The 23442-nt window shown below is 43.5% G+C and overlaps 1 protein-coding gene across 1 annotated transcript in view; it reads left to right on the top strand.

The window, feature by feature from the left end:
* Positions 1–10078: 10078 nt before the first annotated feature.
* Positions 10079–23442, top strand: part of TMEM266 (transmembrane protein 266) — a 126400-nt gene continuing 113036 nt past the window's right edge. Inside the window, exon 1 of the mRNA XM_025271603.3 lies at positions 10079–10202. The gene's annotated coding sequence lies outside the window, so the exon portion shown is untranslated. The remainder of the gene's footprint in view (positions 10203–23442) is intronic.

Raw genomic sequence — 23442 nt, 5'->3', positions numbered from 1 at the left:
TTCCTTCTCCAGACAGAAACTTTAATATGCTTAATTTCTCCTTCTTCCCCTTTTTTAAGTCCCAGGAAAACTATTTATTATTAATACTTCTAAATACAAGGCTAGAAGTTGGATTAAGAAGGACACGGAATTTTATTAAAATATTATTGGGTGGGAGAAAGAAAACCCTTTCAGAGACTTTAGAAGATGGCAAGGCTTCCCCGGTGGCTCAGATGGTAAAGAATCTGCCCACATTGTGAGAGACCTGGGTTCAATCCCTGGGTCAGGAAAATCCCCTGGAGAACGAAATGGCAATCCACTCCAGTATTCTTGCTTGGGAAATTCCATGGACAGAGGAGCCTGGTAGGGTAAAGTCCATAGAGTCACAAAGAGTCGGACATCACTGAGCAACCAACACTTGCATTTTCTTTCAAGGAATTTTATTTCCTTCTCTATAAAAATTACTTTTTACGTTATGTCTCCACCTAGAAAAAATTTTACATGCAATATTATGGACAGAGGGTTAATGATGATGATCATTTCAATAAAGTGGTAACCTTCATGAGAAAGGAGGGGGGAAAAGTTGTATACAATATGATCTATCTTCCACTTTAAAAGTTCCTTTTTCCAAAGAGCTTTATTTTATATGGCACTAAGAAGATCAAGGCTCAGAACACCTTAAGTATATAGAAGTGGCATATATAATATAAATTTTTATATCAAGCCCATTATCAGAATGCATAATTCCTCAGAACTTTTATGGTATTTCTAGACCCACATGCTGCTGCTGCTGCTGCTAAGTCACTTCAGTCGTGTCTGACTCTGTGTGACCCCATAGACAGCAGCCCACCAGGCTCCCCCGTCCCTGGGATTCTCCAGGCAAGAACACTGGAGTGGGTTGCCATTTCCTTCTCCAATGCATGAAAGTGAAAAGTCAAAGTGAAGTTGCTCAGTCGTGTCCAACCCTCAGCGACCCCATGGACTGCAGCCTTCCAGGCTCCTCCATCCATGGGGATTTTCCAGGCAAGAGTACTGAAGTGGGGTGCCATTGCCTTCTCCGCTAGACCCACATACTGAAAACTAAAACAATGATAAGGGAAACTAAAGATGGTTCAAAGAAACAGAAAGATATTCTGTGCTCTTTGAAGAATTAATAATGTTAAAATGGCCATACTACCCAAAGCAATCTACAAATTTAATGCCTATCAAAATATCCATGAAATTTTTCACAGAATCAGAACGAATACTGCTGAAATTTATAAGGAACCACAAAGATTCAGAACTGCCAAAGCAATCCTGAGAAAAAAAGAACAAAAACTGTAAGTATATCCCTCCCAGATTTCAAACTATACTGCAAGGCTACAGCAATCAAAACAGCATAGTATTGGCACAAAAAAAGAGACACAGAGATCAATGGAACAGAATAGAGGGTCCAGAAATAAACCCACTAACCTACATTGAACTAATCTACAACAAAAAAGGCAAGAATATACAATGGAGAAAAGACAGCCTCTTCAACAAGTGGTGCTGGGAAAGCTTACACCTACATTAAAACAATGAAATGAGAACACTCTCTCTCACACCATATACAAAAATAAACTCAAAATGCTTTACAGACCTAAATGTAAGACATGACACCATAAAACTCCTAGAAGGAAACATAAGTGAAACATTCTTTAACATAAACTATAGCAATATATTCTTAATGTCCCAAGACAAAAGAAATAAAAGCAAAAATAAACAAACGCTGCTACTGCTGCCGCTAAGTTGTTTCAGTCGTGTCCAACTCTGTGCAACCCCATAGATGGCAGCCCACCAGGCTCCCCCATCCCTGGGATCCTCCAGGCAAGAATACTGGAGTGGGCTGCCATTTCCTTCTCCAATGCATGAAAGTGAAAAGTGAAAGCAAAGTCGCTCAGTCTTGTCCGACTCCTAGTGACCACATGGACTGCAGCCTACCAGGCTCCTCCATCCATGGGATTTTCCAGGCAAGAGTACTGGAGTGGGTTGCCATTGCCTTCTCCGAATAAACAAATAGGACCTAATCAAACTTAAAAACTTTCGCACAGCAAATGAAATCATCTACAACATGAAAAGAGACCCTATAAACTTAAGGAAACTATTCACAACATGAAAAGATACCCTATGGAAGGGGAGAAAATATTTGCAAATTGTGCATCTGACAAGGTGTTAATATGCAAAATATACAAACAGCTCATACAATTCAATACCAAAAAAAAAAAAAAAAAAAACCAAACAATCCAAATGAAAAACGAGTAAAAGACCTAAACAGACATTTTTCCAAAGAAGACATACAGATGGCCAACAGGCACATGAAAAGATGCTAAACAATGCTGCTGCTGCTGCTAAGTCGCTTCAGTCTGTCCAACTCTGTGCGACCCCATAGATGACAGCCCACCAGGCTCCCCTATCCCTGGGCTTCTCCAGGCAAGAATGCTGGAGTGGGTTGCCATTTCCTTCTCCAATGCATGAAAGTGAAAAGTGAAAGCAAAGTCGCTCAGTCATATCCTACTCCTAGAGACCCCATGGACTGCAGCCCACCAGGCTCCTCTGTCCATGGGATTTTCCAGGCAAGAGTACTGGAGTGGGTTGCCATTGCCTTCTCCAGCTCAACAATGCTGCTGCTGCTGCTGCTGCTGCTAAGTCGCTTCAGTCGTGTCCGATTCTGTGCGACCCCATAGACGGCAGCCCACCAGGCTCTGCAGTCCCTGGGATTCTCCAGGCAAGAACACTGGAGTGGCTTGCCATTGCCTTCTCCGTCAACAATGCTAGAGAAATACAAATCAAAGCCACAATAAGGTGTCACCTCACAATGGTGGAATGGGTATCATCAAAAAGTCTACAAATAATAAATGCTAGAGAGGGTGTGGAGAAATGGAAACACTCATACAATACTGGTGGGAATGTAAATTGGCGCAATCACTATGGAAAACAGTATGGAGGTTCCTTAAAAAAAAACCCTGAAAACAGATCAACCATATGATTTGGCAATTCCCTCCTTGGTATGAAAAAAGTGAAAGTGAAAGTCCCTCAGTCACGTCCAACTCTTTGTGACCCCATGGACTGCAGCCTGCCAGGCTCCTCTGTCCATGGGATTCTCCAGGCAAGAATACTTGAGTGGATTGTTATGCCCTCCTTCAGAGGATCTTTCCGACCCAGGGATCAAACCTGCTTCTCTTACGTCTCTCCTGGATTGGCAGGTGGATTCTTTACCACTAGGGCCACCTGGGAGGCCAGTAACAAAAAACAAAAACTCTAATTTGAAAAGATACATGCACCTCAATGTTCATAGAAGCACTATTTATAATAGCCAAGACATGGAAGCAATCTAAATGTCTATCAACAGATGAATCGACAAAAAAGTTGTGGAATATATATGTGTGCCATGTATCAGTTCAGTTCAGTCGCTCAGTCGTGTCTGACTCTTTGAGACCCCATGAATTGCAGCACGCCAGGCCTCCCTGTCCATCACCAACTCCCGGAGTTCACTCAGACTCATGTTCGAGTCGGTAATGCCATCCAGCCATCTCATCCTCTGTCGTCCCCTTCTCCTCCTGCCCTCAATCCCTCCCAGCATCAGAGTCTTTTTCCAATGAGTCAACTCTTCACATGAGGTGGCCAAAGTACTGGAGTTTCAGCCTTAGCATCATTCCTTCCAAAGAAATCCCAGGGCTGATCTCCTTCAGAATGGACTGGTTGGATCTCCTTGCAGTCCAAGGGACTCTCAAGAGTCTTCTCCAACACCACAGTTCAAAAGCATCAATTCTTCGGCGCTCAGCTTTCTTCACAGTCCAGCTCTCACATCCATAAATGACCACTGGAAAAAACATAGCCTTGACTAGACGGACCTTTTTTGGCAAAGTAATGTCTCTGCTTTTGAATATGCTGAGACATCACTTTGTCAACAAAGGTCCATACTTTGTTTTTTCCAGTAGTCACATACAGATGTGAGAACTGGACCATAAAGAAGGCTGAAGGCTGAAGAATTAATGTCTTCTAACTGTGGTGCTATAAGGCATTAATTCTTCAGCACTCAGCCTTCATTATGGACCAATTCTCACATCTGTATGTGACCTACTGGAAAAAACATAGTATGGACCTTTGTCAGCAAAGTGATGTCTCTGCTTTTTAATACGTTATCTAGGTTTGTCATAGCTTTTCTTCTAAGGAGCAAGTGTCTTTTAATTTCATGGCTATAGTCACCATCTGCTGTGATTCTGGAGCCCAAGAAAATAAAATCTGTCACTCTTTTCATTGTTTCCCCATCTATTTGCCATGAAGTGATGGGACCAGATGCCATGATCTTAAGTGTTTTGAATGTTGACTTTTAAGCCAGCTTTTTCACTCTCCTCTTTCACCTTCATCAAGAGGCACTTTAGTTCCTCTTCACTTTCTGCCATTAGAGCAGTATCATCTGAGGTTGTTGATATTTCTTCCTGCAGTCTTGATTGCAGCTTGTGATTCATTCAACCCGGAATTTCAAATGATATGCTCTGCATATAAGTTAAACAAGCAGGGTGACAATATACAGCTTTGATGTACTCCTTTCCCGATTTTGAATCAGTTTGTTGTTCCATGTCTGGTTCTGACTGTTGCTTCTTGACCCTCATACATGTTTCTCAGGAGACAGGTTAAGGTGGTCTGGTACTCCTATCTCTTCAAGAATTTTCCAGTTTGTTGTGATCCACACAGTCAAAAGTTTTAGCACAGTTAATGGGGTAGACGTTTTTATGGAATTCCCTTGCTTTCTTCATGGTCCAATGAATATTGGCAATTTGATCTCTGGTTCTTCTGCCTTTTCTAAACCCAGTTTGTGCATCTGAAAGTTCTCAGTTCACGTACTGCTGAAGCCTAGCTTAAAAGATTTTGAGCACTACCTTGCTAGCATGTGAAATGAGCACAACTGTCCAGTAGTTTGGGACTTCCCTAGTGGCTCAGACAGTAAAAAATCTGCCTGCAATGTGGGAGACCTGGGTTTGATCCCTAGGGTGGGATGATCCTCTGGAGAAGGAAATGGATACCCACTTCAGTATTCTTTCCCAGAGAATACTATGGACAGAAGAGTCTGGAGGGCTAGAGTCCATACGGTCACAAAGAGTCGGACATGACTGAGTGACTAACACTTTCACTTGAACTTTTTTTAGGATTGGAATGAAAATCAACATTTTCCAGTCCTGTGGCCACTGCTGAGTTTTCCAAATTTGCTGGCATATTCAGTACAACTCTTTAATAGCATCATCTTTTAGGATCAGAAATAGCTCAGCTAGAATTCCATCACCTCCATTAGCTTTGTTCATAGTAATGCTTCCTAAGGTCCACTTGACTTCATGCTCCAGAATGTCCAGCTCTAGGTGAATGACCATGCCAACGTGGTTATCCAAATCATTAAGACCTTTTCTATACAGATCTTCTGTGTATTATTGCCACCTCTTCTTAATCTCTTCTGCTCCTGTTAGGTCTTTATAGTTTCTATCCTTTATCATGCCCATCCTTGCATGAAATGGTCCATGATACCTCCAGTTTTCTTGAAGAGATCTTAACCTTTCCCATTCTATTCCATTTTCCTCTATTTGAATTGCTCATTTAAGAAGGCCTTCTTTCTCTTCTTGCTATTCTCGGGATGTCTGCATTGGGTATGTAGTTGTTGTGTTAGTCACTTAGTTGTGTCCAATTCTATGCAACCCCATGGACTGTAGCTCACCAGGCTCCTCTGTCCATGGAATTCTCCAGGCAAGAATACTGGAGTGGGTTGCCATTCCCTTCTCCAGGGGAATCTTCCTGACTCAGGGATTGAACCTGGGTCTCCTGCATTGCAGGTTGATTATTTACTGTCTGAGCTACCAGGGAAGCCTTCAGTTGGGTATATCTTTCCCTTGCTCCCTTGCCTTTTGTTTCTCTTCCCCTTCATGGATCACAGCCTTGTCATGGTGAAGGGCCTTGCATAATTCAGTGACACTATGAGCCATGCCACGCAGGGCCGCCCAAGATGAATAGGTCATACTGAAGAGTTCTGACAAAACACAGTCTACTAGAGGAGGAAATGGCAAACCACTCCAGTATTCTTGCATGGAGAGCCCCATAAACATTTCCCTGGTGGTCTGGTAGTTAAGAATCCGCCAGTCAATGCAGGGAACAGGGATTTGATCCCAGATCCAGAAGATGCCACAAGGCAACTAAGCCCGTGTCCCACAACTACCAAGCCGGCGTGCAGCGACTACTGAAGCTTGTGGGCGCTACAGCCCATGCTCCACAACAAGAGAAGCCACCGAGATGAGGAGCCAAAGCATCCCAGCTATAGAGTACGCTGAAACTAGAGAAAGCCCGTGTGCAGCAACAAAGACCTAGCACCGTCAAAAATAAAATAAATTATATATGTATATATAAAGTAACTATGGAACTTGTTTAGAAACTACGTTCATAAGAAATTTTTCAAGGAAGAATATTTTATCACTGACATTGTTTAGAATTTCTGGTACATAAAAACTGCTGGTCATGAAAATCAGACAGGATTTTAGTGAGTATATTATAAATTCCCTGCAGACAATGAGAACATTTTTGCCTACACCCCAAGTGATGTTCTCACTGCCCCATTCTTGGCATGCCACCACTCAAGGTAAAATCTGCCCCTTCTGTCCTTGAAAATGGGCTTGCTACATTAAGTGTATTTAACCTATTTATGAGAAAGTAGTTTTTAAAAGAATATTGAGGACCTATTCAGTGCACAGTACTGCGCTTTGCTTTATCTACACAGAATATATGCACATGAATTTTGCTAATTACAAGTCGATCACATTTATTCATTAAAGCACTCAGCAGGATTTTGAAAGCTATTCTGTTAGCAGGTATTATGTATACTTAAATTTTTAAATAATTATCACACAAATTCACATATATTCCATTTTTCAAGCTTTTCATTGACTCAGATTGGCTTTCTCCCTGTGTGTTCCCAATAAGTGAGGCTGCATCCCAAATCAACATGCAGCAGAGGTTTTAAAATATTAACATTTACATAAACATTAACAACTTAAAATCTCTTGATATTATTTAAATTTCACAAATCACATGGCATCAGAATTCACACGTTCTACTTTTTCAAGCAACTACCTCAAGAGAACAAATTTTAACTCTAATAGCAATCTTTTTCAGACATTCATAGGATCAACGTAATCTCCAGTCTGCCTTCTCCTAATCTTGCAGCTGCATACATGCACAATTTTTCTGATTATGTGATTCTGGTACTCTTGAAAAGACAGTCTTTTTAAATAAAAGAAAATCTGACTTACCTCAAAAGATATTTTGGTATGGAAGAGCATGGTAATTACAGCCACATTAGAAGCAGATATATCTGGCAAGAAAGTGACACACAAGCCTTAAAACTACAGTTAATTTCTTCTATTTCTGCTGTATAGGTCCTATTTTCCTTTTGCTGTGGGGTTCCATCACCCACAAAATCCCTTCTCTAGTCACCTACATTCTGCTGAAGCGGGCACCTGTCCTATTTATAGCTCCAGTGTTCCTCAACCTCTCCTGTTGATAAGCATCACCTGGGGCAGTTAAAAATAAAAATAACAGGCCATACTTGTGTCGATTCAATTTTAATGGATTTGAGGGGAGCCTCCAGAATCTGATTTTAATCAAGCATCCTCAAGAGATCCCTATAGACACATTTAAGAATAAGCTAAAGAGGCCTGCCAGAGTTCTTCACGGTTCCTCCAAATTGATCACCCTCAGGGGCTAATCCTCCTTCAGGCATTAGGACTTAGAAATTTGAAAATAGAGCAGGAAAAGTTTGGAGAAAGCAGAATAGCATCTTGTCTACACAGCTGACTTGGGTTTTCAACATCCCTAAAGACTTGGGGGTGGGGTTTAGTTTGGGTAGGTGATATGAGGTACATACCACCAGGGTCAGCATAGAGCTGATAAATTACAGGTGTTAGGGGATTTTTTTGGACTACAAACTACCACATAAAATTGGTGCACCTACATTTTCCATGAACTCAGATTACAAAAAAAAAAAAAAAAGCAGCACACTTAAAAGACCCAGGTAAAAGATATTAGCACATAATTCCCACAGCTTTCTCTCTCTAGAGGGTCTTCAATGACAGCTGTTATAGGAAAAAAGTTCCCTTGAAGTAGTATTACACCTGAATGTAAAACTGGTTTTAGACTACAAAGATTCCAGGCAAACCAAAGTGGTGTTCCAACTTTTCTGTCTGAAAGTTTCAAAACACGTGTCCTACTGTTTCAACTAGCATTGTAACTGGACGCTTTTAATCAAGCCTTTGGAGTTCTACTAAGTGTAGGGTGGGGAATGGGGGTGGAAATAACATGAACAAGCTATGCCAAGGCTTTTTCTTACACTTTTTCAAGTGTAGTTGAAATGTTGCCACCACCTGTCAGAAAACTACCCATTCCCCATCCCATCCATCCTCCCAACTTTTCCAGACTCATCCCCACTTTCTCTTTTCAAGTCTACATTAAATGGAGAAGAAAAATCTTCTGGCAACTCAGGTAGCTTCTACAAATATCACCTCCAAGGGCTTTGTGTTCCTCTTAAATTCCATTAGAGTTGGATTAAAGATGAGGGAGGACCTGAAGAAGGGATTTTACTTATTTCCCAACTTGCCAAAAGTAGATACACATTCCCGATCTAGATATTTCTTTGTCTAAGAAACGTATAATCCATGCCCCTCGGGCAATTCTGTGACCTGGGTTTTGAAGTCTTTCAACTCCACAATTTCCAACTTTTAGCGAGAAAAGCTGAGGTGGGAAGAGGAAGAGACAGGGATGACTAGACTAAGACATTACTGTGAATCAAACAGGCCTAACCAAAACAAACAACAAAACCTTTATAAGAGGTATGAGAACCAGAAATCAAGGCTGTCTGTAGAGCTAGAGCTCACTCTGGAACTTGGTGGTCTAGAAGAGAGTTTGCGATCTTTTCAAGTACTTCAGCAAAACTAATGGGACTCTACTGGAAAATAGCTAGATTTTTAGCATGAATTGAGACTACAAGAGACAAGAGCTACTCTGACTCCAGAAGGTGCTTAAGTGATTGTATTATTCCACTGCTCACAGCAGCCTGTACTGACATCAGAAACAGGGAGGATGTAAGAACTTAAATCTTTAGTCTTGTGGGTGCACCCAGAGTCCTCACCTAAGCCACTTGCCACACCTGCTAACCAACTGCCACTGTCCTAAAGCAAGCATTCTCCACGGGGAAGATGTTTTACCTCCTAAGGGTGAGATCTTACTCCTTTTATGTGTAAAACACGATACACGTACGGTTCATAAGCAGCTATGCGGTATATGAACGGTATCAGAATTTCATGGCGTCAAGGAGGAAGGGATTGATGAGCAAAACGTTTTAAAAGGCTTATCTTAAGAGAACGATAATGAAAAGAAAAGAAAAAAAAAAGGTTGAAAAACACTGACCTACAAGGGTCCCGAGGTCAACTATGAAATGAAGGTCCTGACAAGTAATTTTTTCCCCAGACAGCAGCCTGAGGGTCAAGGGGGTCTCTGACTTTGGTTCGACCTCGGCCAGAAAGGGGTTCATCAAAGCTCAAAGGGCAATCCATGCCCGCCGTTCGCTGCCTCACCACCCGGGTGCCGTGTGTGGATGTAACCAACGGCTGGCAAAGAGCTTTGGAAACTGCAAAGCGCTGCACCAAAGCCAGAGAAGGTTTCTATTCTCGGTTGCACGAAATACCGCGAATGGGGCCCCCTCACTTGTTGCTTCCCAGCCCTTCTACCTCAGACCTTCTCTCCACGACCCCTTCCTGATTCCACACGCGCACGCGCAGCCCCCCATACACCCGACACGTCCCCGCGACCCCCTCACCCACGCCACGAAACCTGCGCGCTCCGTTCGGGCCCAGGCGCGAGCCGCGTCCCCAGCCCCCGCCCCCTGCCCGGTTCCCGCCGCCCGACCCGCCGAGGCTGCCGGTTTCCTAGACAGCCGCGCGGCCGCTCCGCAGCCGCCTGGGCGCGCGCCCCGAAAAAGGAGGCGAGGGCGCAGGCGCGGGTCCGGTCCTGCCGCCGGCGCGGGGCCGCGCGCGCGCCCCCGAGCGCGGTGGGCGGAGGAGCGGAGGAAGCCGCGGGGCCGCGAGGGGGCGGGGGGGCGGAGAGGGGAGCCCCGGGAGCGCGAGCCGCGGCCGGCGCCGCTGCAGAGCCGAGCGAATCCCCAGCCCCGGCAGCAGGTATGTGTCCCCGCAGCCGGCCGTGGCCGGGGCTTCCCCTGCCACGCTGCCCGGGTCCTGTGGCCGGGGCGGGGGTGGGAGCCGGTCAGGGTTTGCAGGGTACGTGCCCGGGAGGGCTGGGATCTTACCACTGACCTTCATCCCCTCTGGCCGGGGTAGCAAGGCTAGGGTGCCTGGGGCAGCCCAAGGCTTCAGCTCCAGCCTGGAGATCTGCTTCTTGTCACATGCTTCTTATTTATTTTTGCAAACTGCCCTGGTTCGGGTCCAGCTGCAGATGCCTTACCTCCCATTCTTTGCCTCCGTGTGCCATCTTGCATTTATTAATAAAACATGCAAGCTGGGGGTGGGGGGGGGGGATTGCTGCTGGGGGGAATCCCATTGCAGTATAACAAGCGAGCGCCTGTTTTCGGTTTTCGAGTGTGGTATTGAGGTGGAAATCCCACACCCCGGGGATTTGTGGCTTGGTTGGTCGTAACCGCTTCCTAGTGGGCTTCCCCCATTTGTCTGGAGGCGCCACAGCGGCAGAATGGACTGGCAAGAAAGGATGGTGGTTTTTCACTGTCAGGCCAGAATCCCGTTCTAGGGACAGGTGCAAGCTACGGCAGACAGTTCCCCTGCTTGCTAACTTGCCAGGGTGGCCTAAAATCAGAAAATTGTTTCCCTTGATTGCCGAGAGGAGGCCTTGAACAGAATTCCTGAGACTTGCATACTCAAACTCATTAAGGTTTTGCATCTGAGGATGACTAAAGCTTGCCACCTGTTGGAAGTTAGACCCCATGAAATTCCCTGTAATCTAGCCCACCAATCCCTGTTTCAGACACTAATACTGAGATAGCAATAGGCCCATATTGATTCCTAATGTATTCTTTAATACTGCTTGGCTTTTGTCTCTTTTAAAATAAAACCTATGATTTGATGCCCCATATGTTATAGATTGAAATGAGATGATTTGTTTATATTCGATACACATATAACATCATATCCTAAAGACTAAATTTCTCTTCAGTTATCTATTTCCCCAGCTTTTCATCTTGCTTCAAGAAACAGTTCCAAAAGTGGGACGTATAAAACTACCTCCCCCCCCCCCCTTGAAATGCTATGGTGAAAAAATAGCGAAAGCTACAAGTATAGAATAAAAATGGTTATCACAAGATGTTTGGATATGGCAACAGGACTATAATTGCTTCTAAAATATATAGTAGAGTGCCACATTTAATCCTGAGAACACATTTTTTTAATGGTCATATATACCAGATACTGAGTTACAAGCTATTGGTGCATGATCTCATTTAATCTTCATAACAAACCTATTATCTCCATGTTGAACACGAAGAGGCTAAGACTTAGGTTAGCTAACTTGCCCAAGGTCACACAGTCAGGGACAGGATAAGGATACAAACTCTAGTGCATCTGATTGCTGGGGAAGGGGGGGTTTAGTGCGTGGGTAAAGGGGTGGGAGTAATGTTTAACCCTCATACTGCCACTCCATCTACATTTTCATTAAGATCAAAGCTTATGAATGAACATACAGGCTTGGATCTGATTTTCCATTTCATAGATTCAATTCAACCTTTGTGACTTTCCAGTAATAGAAACTGTTGTTTCAGAATGGATTTGTGTGGAATTTTTTAAGGTGGCACTGAGCCTATAAACATGGATTTGAGACATGTTTCTTAGACTTGCAGAGAATGCACTTATGGTTGCCAGATGGGGGGTGGATGGAGGGAAGGGATAGTTAGGGAGTTTGGGATGGACATGTGCACACTGCTGTGTTTAAAATGGACAACCAACAAGGACCTACTGTATAGCATATGGAACTCTGCTCAGTGTTACGTGGCAGCCTGGATGGGAGGGGGGTTGGGGGGAGAATGGATACATGGATACGTATGGCCCAGTCCCTTCACTGTTCACCTGAAACTATCACAACATTGTTAATCGACTATCAGATCAGATCAGTCGCTCAGTCGTGTCCGACTCTTTGCGACCCCATGAATCGCAGCACGCCAGGCCTCCCTGTCCATCACCAACTCCCGGAGTTCACTCAGACTCACATCCATCAAGTCGGTGATGCCATACCCCAATACAAAATAAAAAGATTAAAAAAAAATTTTTTTAAGACATGTGTCTGTTCAACTCTCCCAAAACAGTTTCAAAAAGTTGTTTCCCTTCACATTTAAACCTATAAAATGTATATGCATCAGGTAGAATGAATCATTCACGTTTCTCATGGTCACATTCCAGTCCTATCTTCTCCCTACACTGCGCACCATTTTCTGGTCTCACTGCCAGTCATTAAAACATTGACACACTTGTGTGTATGTGCCTTAACCAGGTGAAGAAATCTATGCAAGCTGTAGACCATAATCCAGTCTCTCTGTGATTGTAGCAGCTCTTCATTAGAAAAATCTTGGAATTTGTACATTTAACAATGGATGTAAATTTAATATTTTTATATAAATGCATTATTATAATGCAGGTATTAGATCTTGTTACACATTCCTAACAGTTTTCACTGTAGTTGCATCGATGGGAAATTCATCCAGGGGGGCTACAAAGTTTTATACTCAGGTCACATATTTGAGAGGGTGGTGAGATAAGTATAGATAAGCATAAGGGATTATTTGAAAATTATATCCCATGGAAGTTACAGCTTTAATGTTAAATTGGTGAATAATATTAGGTCAGAAATAAAAGACTCTCTTGTAAATTCTATAAGCTCTGTTTTCTTTCTTGGGCAATATAACTGGTTTTAGGACATCATGATGTTACTTTTTTCATTATAGTGTATTCTGTTGATAGTAAAGCAATTTGTTACAACCATTTTGCCTCACAGAAGTCACTTGGTTTTGGAAGCACACAGCTCTGGTGCTTATGGAAATGCTGAGGTGGAGCCTTTCTGCCCTGGGGATTTCCAGTTTCTGATCAGATAAATTCAGGAAAAGTCCTGATGTTACTGAGGGGGAAGTGGAAAGCAAAGAGAGGCATTGTTTGATTCTGGGGTAGTAAATGGGTTTTCCGATGGGGAGCACCTCTATCTTCTACAGTCAGTTGTCTCATAATTAAAAAGCATCCAAGAAGTCTACTTTCTTCTATTCAAGCAGGATTTTATTTACTGCAGGGCTGAGCACCCTTTTTTGGTGCAGTGGTCAATTTGAGGAACATTAAAATGTTTCTGACTACATATTTGTTTTCCTGAAACATATGTTTACACTGGGAAAAACCATATGGGCAACTATGGATGCTTAAGTGTTATTTTTTTTCCCTTCACCAAGGATTTTTTTTTTTCTTTTTTTGGAAGCAACTGAAATTTTTCCAAGCTATGTAACTAACATGCATTGCAGTGACTTATTGTAATGCACATTTTAATGTATTGTTGAGTAAGACACTGGGAACTGGCATATTGTCTTTCCTTGACTGACCTTGTAGGCTACTTACTTGTGAAATGTTTTGTTTTCTTACACTTAACTTAGTATTCTCTAAAATGAGATATTTGTCTCTGTGTCAGCAATCTGGAATCACAAAAGTTCACAGTCAGTTTACTCTGAAATACTCGATTTTCACCAGTCGTCTTTTTCTCTCCGTGGTGGAAGCTATAGCAAGGGTTTTAATTTGATTTAGAAAGTGGTTCACAACCTGCTAGTTAATCCATCCCCTTTCCAAACTGAACCAGAGTTCACAAATGCTGGCCAGGCACACCCACCATAGGACTTTCTCCAATAGTCCTGGTCTGTTGAGAGTCCTAGACCTTTGGTTGAGCTTGTATGCACTCAGTTGCCCCATAAGGAAGATGTAAGGGTTCCTAAAGTGGGCTCACATCTGTGGGCTTTGGGTGCAAGGGAGGATGGAGGCTGCTTATAGGAAAGGGCCAGGAAATCAATTCTCCTGTACCAACATTAGTATCTATTGTGATTTCTACTTGTAAATATGTATGTGTTGTAAAATGTTCAACCATTACATAAATATAGAAGGTAGAGGTCCATGGTTAGAATCTTTGATAGTCTTATTCCTTCACGAGACCACCATTAATAGTTTGGTATGGATTTCTCTGGATTTTTTAATGCAGATACTAAAATGTTACTGTTCACCAACAATACTATACATAGATGCATACTGCTTTGCAGTTTCTTTTCTTGTACTTGGCAGTATACTCTGAACCTCTAGAGAGCCCTTGAATGGCATACTTCTAGACACGGCCACAATGGGAGCTAGACGAGAGGAGCCCTGTAACCAGGACTGGAGGAAGGGAACTGATGTGTGCTGTGTCCTGCTATAGGTAGTTTCACATTCGTGTCTCCTTTAGCCCTTTGCAAAGACCCTTTGTGGTCAACTCTTTCTAGATTAGAAGAGAAGAGTCCGAGGTACGTGACATAAGGAGCAGAGGCTGAGGTGCAGGCCCTGGCCAGTATGGCTCAGAATCTGGGCCTTTTCCTCCTCCTCACTCGCACTGCAGGATGGAGAGCGCCTCCCACCCTCCTCTGCCTCTGCCTGTCCACCGGGGCCCCCTTGCTGTTCCTGCTGCCTCAGAGCCTTAGCACTAGTGCCTCCCTCTCCTGGACCATGCTTCCTGCAGATTCCTGCATGGTTTGCTCCCTCACCTCCTTTTGGCTCTGCTTAAAGTCTCATCACTCCTTTAAAACGACACACCCTCCCACAGGCATTCCCACCCCTCCTCCTGCTTTGCTTTTATCCACAGCCCCTCCAAACACACTCTATAAAAATCAGCCCCAGGGAATGAACGCTCCAGAGCACAGGGATTTTGTCTATTTTGTTCACTCCCCTAACCCTGGTGCTGTGGAAAAGAACTGACAAGTCACCGTGGCATCCTTGAGTCTTTCCAACCTCCCACTCTTCTTGTTTTCTTGTAGCCCTTACAGTTCCCCGTCGTGAGCAGTGAAACCTCTCAAATGCAAAGGCTGTATGTGTTGGGGGTGGGGGAGAACAACAAGAAAAGTGGAGAAGAATCGGGGGAGATCTTGTCTTACTTTTGAGCCGTTGTTGGCAAAAGAGGAACCTCCCAGACAGAGTCAGCCCTTGGGAAGATGAAAAGAAAGTCTCCTGAGGGCTGCAGTGTATAACAAGAAAGCAAAAGGTACATGGGCATATGGCTTGGGATGGAAAGGAGACCTGTGTGGGTTCCCTTCTATTTGGAGTGCAGAACGATTTTGAAGACTTCAAAGAAGGATGCTCTAGATTTCACCAACTTTCCCATGGCCTGAGTCACTAGAAAGGAAAAGGAATCTGTGAATACTCAAACAGGCAGGTTAATCATGGCACCAACAGCTTCATCCTCTTTTTTTTTTTTTAAGTTGAATACCTGTTGGTGTCTTTCCTGCTTAAACCAGGGTGTGAAAGTTCATTGCCAAAGCATTTATCTCATGACTGAGTTTTGCAGAAAACGTACCCCAATAGCATCCCAGCCTGAGATTATTTTGGTCCCAGCAGTCTCAGACTCCGAGTTACCGTTCATTCATCTATTGTTTGCAGTAGTTCTTGGGCAGCAGCAAAATGATGGGCATCTGGGACACGAACGTGACTCAGAACACTGTAGAACTGAGTATACTGGAATGCCAGAGGGAGGGAATGGCTATGGGATGAAGTCTCGGTGGAGCCTCTCCTCAGCCACAGGGAAGCCTCCTTCTCCTTCTCTCCTCCTCAGTGCCTTTAATTGCTGCCCTAGGCGGTCTGAATTATCTACCAGGAGAGAATTCCCCTCCAAGAAAATGCAGCCTGCCTGAAACTGCTTTTGATTCGAAATGGAAACTACTCAGTAGCTAGGACAGGGCCGATAACTCGGGCTCCCACAGCTCATTAAAACAAATAATTTTAATAAGTATTTCTGCCCTTTGCAGCCCAGGTTTTTGGAAGTGCATTCTGCTATCAGGCAGCTCTTCTCTGAATTTCAGCCTCAAGCCATAACACATGCAGTGCTTTCTGCTACTCTTGGCTTGAGCTAAGTCTGAAGTGAGTTATTTCATCTGTGATTTTCTGACAGTCCCCCATCCCGGTTACAGAATTGCCATCATGTCCAGCCAATGCAATATAGAAATAAGGTTAAGTAACCTTTCTCCCATAATGATTTGCCTTCAAACAGTTAAATCTTTGATTTTACCTGAATTTGGTGCAGCTTTAAAAAAAAAAAAAACAATTTCTGTGACACTTGCTAATTCTCCTTTAACCATGGCCACTGAAATGTATTAGTTATACCCTTCAAAACAAAATAACAAGGTGAAATATATTGTAATTGTGTTCCATTGTTTGGTAGCATAGCTTCAAAAGAAAAGCCTGGAAGAGTCTCTTTCATTTCTCCCTGTCCTTTCATTATCAGTTTCTACCAGGGACACTGCATTTTCACTCCCCACTTCCTGTCTTACCGGGAACCCCTGTCCCCACCCATCTACAGAACTCTTAAAGGTCACCCCTGATTGCCTAATCACAAATCCAATGGGCCTTTCTCAGATTTCGTTCCTGATGGCTCAGCAACATCTGACCCCATTGACTTCCACTCCTTGAACTGCTCCCTGCTGGCAGTGTCTTCCTAACCTGTCTGATCTTTCCTCAGCTCTCAACCTTCCTGTTCTATCAAGAGGCAGCCCTGAGAAGAAATTGGAGTGTGGGCTCTGCCCAGGGGGTGAATCCTGGCTCTAGCTCTTCCTAATTGTGTGACTTTGCGCAAATGATTTAATAACCCCATGCCTCAGTTTCCTCATCAGTCAAATGGGAAGAAGAGTAGCTTTGTCATAGGGCTGTCAGGAAGAAGATGAAATGAGCGTGCCTGGTAAACAGAAAGCACTCAGTAAATGTCACCTTTTATCCCTGTAACTTCCTGTTTGGATGCCTTCAGAGTCTGGTAGCTGAGGGATAAAACCATAACTTTAGCACCTGATTAGTTTGCTCTCTGCCCCAACCCTTTCCAGAGTGTGCCCACTTCCTAGCCTTTGCTCTGATCCTCCTTCCCCCGCCAAGGAAGGCAAGAGAGCTGAGCGCTGTGCCTGCCTGGAGGCTCTGAGCACAGACCGCCTTATAATGAAAGACATCCTCCCTTGGGCACCGAGCCTATCTCTCAGGCAGATTATAAATTACTTAAGGACACCAGCTGTGATTTATACTCTTAAAAAATATTGCCTCAGCATTTAGCACTGTACTTTACACATAGTAGGAATTTAACTCATATCTTTGAACTGCCAGAACTTTATAGGTTTCCTTGGTCCTCCCAAAATCCTTTTTCTTCCTACACTGAAACACCTATTGATCGGTCCTAAAGCCCATGTAAGCTTTATATGGGGAGATTGACTTGACACCACAGGGTGAGTTAACCACCTCAACCTTTTTGGAATGAGGAGGGATATACAGAAATCATTAAAATAATGGGAGCACAGGGAGTTATTTAATGCTTTTTAAAAGGAGTTTGAAATCCTACCAACCCATGAAGCTGTTAGGATTTTATAAAGTGGAGCTTTTTTCTGTCCTCCTGCCATCCATCCCAAGTAAAATGAGCTCTGAGGGTTTAAGTGGCAAATCTTTAGACCTCGTTACAGGCCTGCTCCTGAGCCACTGTGTTCTAGTCCTGTTTTCTTTCCCCTTACTATGCAGGTGAAGAGGACAGTGAAGTTGAATGAAGATCAGAGGAGGGGCTGCCTACTTAAAAAAAAGTTAATCCTGTTCCTGACATTCTGTTGGCATGGCAGATACTCCATCAGTTTCTGCTGTGTCTCTGAGGTCGTGTATAGTCACAGAGTTATGCTGCCAGTAGAAGTTTCCCCTCTCTTACCCTGGCAGCCTTACAGACCATGTTCTTTGCATCTTCAGATCTGTAGCAGGATTTTTTAGCTTCAGCATTATTGACATGTGGGGCTGGATAACTTTGTTGTAGGGGAGCTGTCCTGTGCACTGTTTAGTAGCATCCTGGGCCTCTACCTACTAGCTGCCAGTTGTGATGACCAAAAAATGTCTCTACATATTGCCAGATGCCCCCTGGGAATCTTTGGCATCTCTCAGTTGAGAACCATTGCTCTATAGGATCAAACACGGAAACTCAGCATCTTACCATTGTGTAAGAATACCAGAATTTGGACAGTTGGGGGCAACTGAAGGTGAAGATTTTAATAGCTGTAAAAGGTGAATTTGTGTTTGAAATTACTAACACAGGGAAAATTTAGTGTTATAAGCAGTTATAGATTTCATCATAAATAAGAAGAAGTAAACAAATAAAGTCGTTATAGAAGTTGAGACCATTTTACCCCTAATGGCCTTGGATCTGAATACAACACCTCATTCTAGGGCTGTTTCAACCATCCATGGAATATTTTTGTTGGAATTGTATTTAAGGCCTTTGGCAGTGATTATATAATTGTATTTAGGCCTTTGACAATAAGTATATTGAATCAAAAATAATTAATATTTCTGGAGAAATCGTGGTTAATTACCATTGGAGAAAATTATATTTGACCTAAGGTTGGCTGGCTTGCTTCACCAGAGGCTGCTTCTGACCACAAAGATGCTTGAAAACAGCACTTGCAGGTGCTTCAGGGGTGAAGGAGGAATGACAAGGCATTTTGGGCTTTGGTGAAGGCCCACAATTGATCAGTACTGTCCATGGCAGTCAGAAAATGTAACTGTATATGTGTGATTTGAAACCCAACTCCAACTGACAGTCACCATTGTGTTCTTTCTAAAGACAGTAGCTACTTTTCATGTCACACCCCAAGACTGAAAGTAACAATAAATATACTGCTTTCTGAAAACCGTTAAGGCTCCAGCCTCAGGAGAGACCTGCTTTGGCCAGAGATCACCTTTGGTGTGTTAATTTCCTTTGAAAAGGAAACGCATACACAGAAGACCCCAAGATGCTCACTACCCAAGAGTTGAGAAATGAGCCTTGTGCAATGTCTTGAATCAAGGAAGCCAGTAGACTAACTGATTCCATGGATAACTGTGAGCATCTTTAGTGTTCCAGACTTGTGCTAACAGGTGAAAGGAACTCCAAATGTCATGTCAGTACTGTGAGGTGAACTGTGTTCCCCCAAAATGCATATGATGAAATCCTAACCCCCAGTGTGGTTGTTTGTGGAGCAAGAATCTTGAGGAAATAATTAAGATTAAATGAGGTCAATAATTAAAAAAAAAAGATGTACCCTAATGTTCATTGCGGTGCTGTTTACATTAGCCACGACATGGAAGTAACCTAAATGTCCATTGACGATGACTGAATAAAGTAGATGTGGTACATATATACGATGGAATATTACCCGCCATAAAAAAGGAATGAAATTGGGTCATCAGTAGTGATGTGGATGGGCCTAGAGTCTGTCATACAGAGTGAAGTAAGTCAGAAAGAGAAAAACAGATATTGCTTATTAATGCATATGTATGGAATCTAGAGAGATGGTGCTGATGAACCTATTTGCAGGGCGGGAACAGAGATGCAGACGCAGAGAACACACGTGTAGACATGGGGGAGTGGAGGGTGAGATGAATTGGGAGCGGGATTGACATGCATACACTACCATGTGTAGAATAGGTAGCTAGTGGGGACCTGCTACATAGCACAGGAGACTCAGTTCAGTGCTCTGTGATGGCCTAGAGGGGTGGGATGGGGTGGGAGGGAGAGAGCTTCAAGAGGGAAGGGATATATGTGTACATATAGCTGATTCACTTCATTGTACAGCAGAAACTAACACAACATTGAAAAGCAATTATACTCCAGTTTAAAAAGAAAAGATTGAGGTCATAAGGATGGGGCCTTAATCTGCTAGGACTACGTCCTTATAAAAAGAGGGAGTTCTTTCAGCTGTCTCTCTTTCCCTCTCTCTTTTTCCCCACTCCCAGTGTGAGGATATAGCAGGAAGAAGAGCTCTCACTAGAACTAGACTGTACTGGCACTCTGATCTTGGACTTTTCATCTCCAGAACTGTGAGAAAATAAGTGTGTTATTTAAGCCATGTAGTCTAAGGAATTTTGTTAAGGCAGTCTAAGTTGACTAGTACATCCAGCATCCTCACTGAACAGATGAAGAGACTGGATCCAGAGAGGTAAACGACTTTCCCAAGGTCCAGGTACTAAGTTAGTGGTAGAACTGGAGCACAAAACAGGTTTCCTGAGCCCTAGTCCAATGTCTGTTCCTCTTTCCCCACTGCGTTGGGTCAGACTGAACGACTGTTGTTGTTCAGTCGTGCAGTCGTGAAGTGTCCGACTCCTCACAACCCCGTGGACTGCAACATACCAGGCTTCCCTGTCTCTCGATGTCTCCCAGAGTTTGCCCAAGTTCATGTCCACTGAATCAGTGATGCCATCCAACCAGCCATCCTTATCTCTAGAACCCATCACTCCTCATAGCCCTTGTACTTGCCCTGTTTAGCTCAGCATTGCTGTGAGGATCAGTGAGATGGTACAAAAAATGACAGTTTAAGTTCTAAACTACAAAATATTTTACAAATATAAATATCATGCTCAACTCAGATTTTGCCTAGGACGCAGAAATCTGGGCTTCCTTGAGAGCTCAGCTGGTAAAGAATCTGTCTGCAATGCAGGAGACCCCAGTTTGATTCCTGGGTTGGGAAGATCCTCTGGAGAAGGGATAGGCTACCTACTCCAGTATTCTTGGGTTTCCCTGGTGGCTCAGACAGTACAGAATCTGCCCACATATGGGAGACCTGGGTTCGATCCCTGGGTTGGGAAGAACCCCTTGTCATCTGAATTAAACTCACCATTCCTGTCCATTTTAGTTCACTGATTCCTAAAATGTTGATATTCACTCTTGCCATCTCCTGCTTGAGCAGATCCAGTTCACGTTAATTCATGGATCTACCGTTCCAGGTTACTATGCAATATTGTTCTTCACAGAATCAGACTTTACTTTCACCACTGGACGCATCCACAACCAAGTGCCTTTTACACTTTGGCCCAGCCGCTTCATTCTTTCTGGAGCTATTTCTCTGCTCTTCCCCAGTAGCATATTGGACACCTACCAACCTGGGGGGCTCATCTTCCGGTGTCATATCTTTATGCCTTTTCATACAATTCACGGGGTTCTTGAGGCAAGAATACTGAGGTGGTTTGCCATTCCTTTCTCCAATGGACCATGTTTTGTCAGGACTGTCCACCGTGACCCGTCCGTCTTGAGCCCTGCATGGCATGGCTCATAGCTTCGTTGAGTTATACAAGACTGATGCATGTGATCATTTTGGTTAGCTTTCTTTGATTGTGATGAGGTGATCAAGATGGCAGAGTAGAAGGATATGTGTTTATTTTCTCTTTTACAAAGGTCAAGAAAGAGTCAATTCCTTGGTTCTGTTTGGCTGAAGTATGATAATGTTTTGCTCCCACAGATTCTGCATACGACTCTACTTCCTGAATGAAAACATGTCTCTCCTTCTCCAAGTCTAGTTTATCACCTGTATGTGTGTTAGTCACTCAGTTGTGTCTGACTCTTTGCAATCCCATAGCCTATAGCCCTCCAGGCTCCTCGGCCCATGGAATTCTCCAGCCACGAATACTGGAGTGAGTTGCCATTCCCTTCTCCAGGAGTGCTTCCCAACCCAGGGATCGAACCTGGGTCTCATGCATTGTAGGCAGATTCTTTACTGTCTGAGCCACTACTCAGACAGTAGATTCCTACTATACGTAAACAGATTTCATTTCCCAACATTTTCCATAATTTTCACCCAGTTTTTAACCTTCCAAAAAGAATCTTCATCTGTTATATCATAAACTAAAATAGTTCCATTTGAATCTCTGTAGCAAATTAGACCCAATCCATGGAATCTCTTCTGACCTGCTGTATACCATATAGCAAGATTTATTTCCTCACCAGTATTTAACTTCTGAAAGTGGTGGTCTAGGCTTGTCTTGCTACTCAGGAATGTCATCAGAAGCTAGGATTTCGTTTAGCCTTTTGTTTCTCATGGTCATGAGCACATGCTTCACCTCCAGGCATTTCATGTATATTCCGGGCAGGAAGAAGGAGAGGGACAAAGGTGAAGTAAAAAAGCTTTTTCCTCTCCAGGTTTTACCTTCATACTGGGGAAGGAACTTCATGTTTTATTTTATTAATCAGGACTATATCACATTACCACTTCTTAATGCAAAGGTGTCTGGGAGTTCAAGTATTTTGCTTTCTAGCCTCTACTGTAGAGGGAGAAAAGGGTTGAATGGGACTTGTGAGCCAAGTTAAGGTAATTATCACAGAGAACATGACATCTCTGCAGAATCATTGAGGGCTAGAGAGCCAGGCTCAGAATATAATCAAGGTGGCCAGGCACAGCTCAAAGGCACTGGGCGCTGCTGCACTATTCTGGGCTGATCACTTGCAGTCAACATTCATGCCATACCCATGGACTCTCATTCCACCAGTTAGACTTTTGCATTCTTATTAAGGATTCAAAGTCCTTGGATGAGCCTAAGTCATATTTCCATGCTGTAATATATAGGAAGGGTAGGGAGTGAGACTGTACGGCCACCTCCTGGGCTTCCATAATGGCCAAAGGGGGAGTCTGCCCCCCACCCATCTTGTAATTCCTCCAATGTAGATGGTGCTACAATGCTATGCAGCCAAAAATGACAAGTAGTGACCATCCCCCTATTTTATAGATGGGGAACCCAGAGTTCAGAAGGAGGAAAGAGCTCAGTCTATGCTACTGAGTGGGTGAAGGGCAGAGGCAGGATTTTATCTTATCCTGATGCCCTCAATCTGCTTGGTCCCAGAGAAGCAGCTCCCCTCAGAGTCTTCTCAAAATCTTTGACATTCCCTATGATGAGGGAGGGTTGTCTTTGGAGGCAGTCCCTCCTTTTTCCAGTCCGTGGGTAATTCCCTCTCTCCCTGTAGGATCTTCCCAACAACTGCTTCCTCTTTGTCTTCCTTTCCAAAAGTAAGAACAAACTTACTGACACTTAGGACTCCCATAAGACAATATTAAATGGAATTTTTTTAATGAAAATGCTATGTGTTAGGTACCGTACACTTCTGAAGAGGAATAGCTAGGCAAAACCCCTCAAGATTTATATAAAGGTGGATAAACTTTTCTGGCTGCCATCACCCACCAGCCTGTGCGAAAAAAAGACTAGACAGGGATTTCCCTTGTGGTCCACTGGTTAAAAATCCCATGCTCCCAGGGCAAGGGTCATGGGTTCAATCCCTGGCCAGGGAACTAAGATCTATATATGGCCACATATAGCATGGCCAAAAATAAATGAATAAAAATACTCTACAAAATAAAATATATATTAAAAATAAAACATAATTCTC

This window comes from Bubalus bubalis, chromosome 20 (assembly GCF_019923935.1).
Source record: "Bubalus bubalis isolate 160015118507 breed Murrah chromosome 20, NDDB_SH_1, whole genome shotgun sequence".
Taxonomy (NCBI): domain Eukaryota; kingdom Metazoa; phylum Chordata; class Mammalia; order Artiodactyla; family Bovidae; genus Bubalus; species Bubalus bubalis.
This window is presented reverse-complemented; position numbering and strand designations above follow the sequence as displayed.